Below are 5,794 nucleotides of genomic sequence, written 5' to 3' on the forward strand. Positions count from 1 at the left end.
CATTTCTCAGGTTTATCCCATGCTCAAATGGGAAGGGAGCATTCAAAGTATCTCCAGGAAGACACTATTCTTCCAGAATAGAGACGATGGGCACCTTTGTGCCCACCCTTACCTTAGGTGCTCCGACTTGATCCCATAGGTATAGTATCAAAGGTTTTTCTAACTATGCACAAGGAGATACTGTGTCTACTAAATCTCTTATTCCAAATGCTGAAGGATGAACCAGTAGCAGTGTATATATATGGAGATATCATGTTGTAAACCATAAGCATATTTTTGTTACCTAAAAATTCATCATTTACAAAAGAAAAGGAGGGGCTCGGGGATGGCTCCATTGGTGAAGTGTTTGATATGCAATAATGAAGTCTCAGGTTCACACACTAGACCCACATACAAATCCAAGCTGAGAGATACACATCTGTAAGGACAATGCTGGGGAAGTAGAAACAGGTAAATCCATCCCTAAAGTATTGTGGCCAACCAGCCTAGCTGAATCTGTGAGTTTCTGGGTCACTGAGAGACTCTCAAGAAATCAGGCAAGGAGGGATAAAGGATGACACCGGATATTGACCTTTGGCTTCATGTATGTGAGTGTGCATACACACACACAAACACACACACACACACAAATGTATACATATACACAGGTCATATACACACAAGAAAAAGAAAAAGTAGAATGGAAGAAGAGAAGAAACCAGATTTAGGGATAACTTTAAAATAAATAATGAGGGTCTGGAGATGGGGTGAGTGCACCTGGGTACTTGCAAAGTAAGAATGACACCCTGATTTTGAATCCTCAGAGCTCATGTAAAACCTGGGCACAGTAGCTCATGCCTGCAATCTGGCATTCCTACAAGGAAATGGGAGGTGGAGACGAATGAATTCTTGGGATCTGGTTAGACAGCTGTTTTGCATTTTTAACAGGGAACAAACACAGGTGGTTGTCCTCTGACCTCCACAGGAGCACTGTGGTTGCTGTGTGCCTGCATGCACACACAAGAACACACATTTACAGCACATACACACAGTTAATTAAACAAAGGAAGGGATGGTAGATGTTCATGAGTAAAATATAAACTTTTCTTTCAAAGTCTTAACAACCATTAGAGACTAGGCATGAGAGAATGAATACTCCAGGCATACTGGATGGTTTGAGAGAAAGAAGACACTGGGGATGAAGGTTCCATGAGCTTATGTGTTTGTGAAGGATGTACAAATATGAGACTTACGATCCTTCAACCAGTGAGGCAGAGTGTAAGGACTCACATCTGTTCAATCGGACACTTCATGTTTTATTTTATGTTCTCTTTGCTGCCCTAGGAATAAAAATGGAAACAATCCCTATTGGAATCTGAGAGTTTCAAAGGCTAGTCCTCTTGATCTGAAGGAGAAGGAATCCTAATTGTTTGTTTTTTGGGTTTTGTTTTTTGTTTGTTAGTTTTGTTTTGTTTTTGGATTTTTCGAGACAGGGGTTCTCTGTGGCTTTGGAGCCTGTCCTAGAACAGGCTGGGCTCACAGAGATCCACCTGACTCTGCCTCTGTCTCCCGAGTGCTGCGATTAAGGCATGAACCACCAACATCCGGTAAGATTTAGTCTCAGGGTACAGTGGGCACCAAGAGCCAGTGTGAAAAAAATGACAGGCAGTCCAGAGTCTGTGGAGAGAAGTCTCGTGGTATGGAAATGCTCAGGCAGCTTGGGACTTCCCCAGCATAAGTGCTATCTTTGGGTAGAAAGAGAAGAAGCACCCAACTTTGATTTTAGGGGGAACTTTAAAAAATCAGCATGAAATGAAGTAGTCTTCTAAAAGATTCCTAAATCCCACTACAATGTGCAGGAAGAGAATTTATGTCAAGGATTTGCAAGGTGAAAATAGCTGTAGCATCCATGTCAGAAATGAAACTGGGAGCCGACTTCTACACATACCAGGCATGCTTTTGGGTTTCTTATGGCATTCTGGAATGGAAAAAGAGGTCTAATCATGCCAAAAAGCATTTCCTAACAGGGACAGAGCCTAAGAGAGAACCAAGCTGAGTAAATGAGTTTTCTTTTGTGCATGATGCTGTGGGCTAAGTATCTTATCTGATGCAGTTTTATCCAGTATTGACTTGGTCCAAACACCAAGAAAGCATCTTCTCTTCCCCACCCCTACCATAGGTAATCAGTTCAGGTGTGTTCTGTGTTCTCTTAAAAGAAAGGCTCTACTTGCGTGATTCTGGGCAATTCAGCAAGTGCTCTTCCTTTTCCTAGTGGAACTCAGAAGCAATATTGTAGCTTACTCCATTAAGTCAGCTGGGTTCCTGAGTAGGGGCATGAGGACTGAGAAAAGGCAGATAAAAGAAACAGAGATAGAAACACAGGATAGATGCAGGAGGACTTCCTGGTCAATGCCTTTCAGCATACAGAGAGCCCTGAGTTATATATAGACCCTGCTTATAGAGGCAAAGCAGAATGAAGAGCAGCATAGTTAATTAACCAGATCCCTGCACTGTTCTTGGATTGAGGAGCAGCCAGGTTCATTATCATGTGAGTCCTGCTAGCAGTAAGCAGCTATATTCGCTATCTCTATGTGCCTTTTGGCTGTCATCAGAAGCTTGTTAGATCATACGCTCTTTTCCATGGACTTAATCAGAACTTTTACAGTGAAGATTTGTTTGATAATGTTGAATATCAGTACATTTGGTCACACATTCTGGGTGTCTTTTCTTCTATGTTTTTAGATGTAGAAAACTCAGATTTATAGGAACAACTGACTTATTTTCTGTAGCCAGAAGTCTGCAATTTATAGACAAATGCCTTTCATTGAGGCTCCTTTAAAAATATTTACTTTATTTTAATGTATAGGAATGTTTTCCCTACACACATATCTGTGCACTGTTCATTTACTTATGAATTCATTTACTTGCAAGTATGGGGAACCAAACCTGTGTCCTCTGAAAGAGAAAGTGCACTTAGCAGCTGAGCTATCTTTCCAACCACTAAATGAGGTTCTTAGTAAAGTTATGTGACAGTCATGACATTTAAACTTTAAGTATATGATGATTATTTTCTCATAACAGATCCCTAGATGGTTATTTATCTGGTTAATTCCCAGATAAATTTCCTAGGTTATAGATGGGTAAAACCTTAAATCTGTGCTGATAGTTCAGGGATGTTGGCTTGAGAAAGAAATTTGTGTGTAGAAGTAGAAGCAACAGAGCACATGTCTGGACTTTATTTGAGCATATGATATAAAATGCTAAAGGCCTTGCAAAGTAAAAGCAAATCCCAGGGTACATAAGCACTGTTGTGTTCCTGTAATTCATTAGATAAGATATAGAAGAAAGGACAGACACTTACCAAGCTGGTTTGAAAGAAGTCTTTTTCCCTAGTGGTAAGAGTAGTGCACACTTAACTGAATTGAATAAATATACCAAAGTGTGTAGGTACGTTCGTGTGTGTGTGTGTGTGTGTGTGTGTGTGTGTGTGTGTGTGTGTGTGTGTGTAGTAGTAGTAGTAGTAGTAATAAGTAGTAGTAGTAGAGGGTTCTGGCTGGATTGTTCTCATGATGACACAAGCTAGGATCATCTGGGATGAAGGAAACTCAGTTGAGAAAATGTCTCCATCAAGTTGGCCTATAGGCAAGTCTGCAGAGCATTTTCTTGATTAATAATTGGTGTGAGCACACTGTGGGCGGTACCATCTCTGGGTGAGAGGTCCTGAGTTGCATAAGTAGGCCGAGCAAGCCATGGGGAATGATCCAGAAATCAGGACTCTTCTCTGCTTTTGGTTCCTGCTTCCAGGTTCTTGCCCTGCTTGAGTTTCTGCTTTGACTTCTCTCAGTGAGGGATCATGACCAGGGAAATAAGCCAAATAAACTTTTTCCTCCCCTAGTTGCTTTTTATCAACCTCTTATCATAGCAACAGAAATGAAACTAGGATGCTAGAGTATATTGTGGATACAGTTCATTATCCTACTCATTTGGTAGTGAATCATTGGGCTTTCCAATGTCTTTAAAAGTTCTCCAGAAACACAATTTAAAATAACTCCATGAGCTCTCTTTCTCTTCCGGTCCCAGGTGCTTGGGGAGCTGCCGGATACAGTTCAGACATGGTCAAGTCCAAGAACCACACCACACACAACCAGTCCTAGAAATGGCACAGAAACAGCATCAAGTAACCCCAATTGCAAAGATACAAATCTCTGAAGGGTGTTTAACCCAGGTTCCTGAGGAACATGTACTTTGCCAAGAAACACAACAAGAAAGGCCTGAAGAAGATACAGCAAAACAATGCAAAGATAATGCATGCACGCACAGAGGCCATCAAGGCCCTTGTGAAGCCCAAGGTGGTTAAACCCAAGATGCCAAAGGGTACCGGCTGCAAAGTCAGCGGTCTTGCTTCCATCTCTCACCCCAAGCTTGGGAAGAGGATTAGAAGATACATGGCCAAGGGTTGTAGGCTCTGCCAACCAAAGCCCAAGATTCAAACCAAGGCAGAGGCCTCGGCTCCAGCAAAGGCCTAGGCTGCAGCTCCAGCTCAGGCTCCCAAAGGCGCTCAGGCCCCTGTGAAGGCCCCATAGAAAAGGTTTCTGCCACTGTGAAGATAGATGGTACTAGGGTGTTGAAGTTTATTTTGCTCTATTTTCACGTGGTCATGAAACATTCTTATTAACTCAAGGTCCAAGTCAAATGTTCATTTCTTAAATGTCTTTGAAGTGGAACAAGGCATCTCCCTTCTGCAAGGCCTCTGCATTTGATTTTCTCTGCAGCACTTCTCTGCAGCACTTGCTTCCACTACTGCAGAGGGATGATTTCTTCTTTGGAAAGCAGCCATCTTGATTTCCTCCCTTGGTTTTTCTCTGCAATGCTCAGCATAGTGCTTTATACGAAACTTTATACAAAAAAGTGTGCAATAAATGTTTGTTGTGTTAAATGAAACTTACTGTGATTTTATTTTCAAAGATGATAGATTCCTATTACCTTACAATGGCAAGCATGGAATAATTCACAAAAATCAGTTACAAATTGAATGAATAACAATAAAAATCTCACAATAAATTTCCCCTCATGACCCAAGGTTTTATTTAGCACAATAGAGATTTATGAATCCTATAATAGTTGGGTTGAAGTTAGTCACTCACAAGCCTTTTCTAAGCCATAAACTTGAGCCCATATAATTAAATTTCACTGGGAGAAATATATCAGAAAAAGTACTTTAAGTGGCATGGTTATATAAAAAAAGAGACATATAAGCCAGACAGGCACACTTAATCATAACTTCTAATAGGGTTTGAAATATGAAAACAATAACTAAACAACAAAACATCCAGGAACGTTGAGTTAAATTACCAGGACTGATTCTGGGTGAGAATAGCTTGTTTTATTTGTACCTGGGTCCCATAGGGATACCTAGTAAAGAGATAAACATAACCCATGTCTAGGACATGTGTAATGACTGGCTACTGGACAGGAATACAGATTTAAAAAATGCTTCAATTAAAAAAGTCAAGCTCCTTGATTTTCCTTGAGAAACTGATCTGACACCCTGCTTTATTTGCCAAGTGACTTGAACATCCCAGCCATGTGCTCTATCCGCTGAGCTATATCTAGAGCCCCAATACCTTGTTTTCAGGAGATTTTATACAAATGTAGTTCTAAACAGGGAGTCACAAGTAGAGCTTAATAGTACTAGTAGATGTGGATTAATATATAATAGAATAACTTGTTCTGTGGCTATCTTTGTTTAACAAGGAGTCACCTAATGTCTGGTTGTCATCACTCGTCCATAGTGTCAGAATCATCCCCTGAAGCT

At 40.7% G+C, this 5,794-nt stretch overlaps 1 pseudogene; it reads left to right on the forward strand.

Annotated features, from left to right (window-relative positions):
• Positions 1–4,091: 4,091 nt before the first annotated feature.
• Positions 4,092–4,587, forward strand: LOC127233450 (60S ribosomal protein L29-like; annotated as a pseudogene).
• The last annotated feature ends 1,207 nt before the right edge of the window (positions 4,588–5,794 follow it).

The sequence above is a fragment of the Phodopus roborovskii genome, unplaced genomic scaffold (assembly GCF_943737965.1).
Source record: "Phodopus roborovskii unplaced genomic scaffold, PHOROB, whole genome shotgun sequence".
NCBI lineage: Eukaryota > Metazoa > Chordata > Mammalia > Rodentia > Cricetidae > Phodopus > Phodopus roborovskii.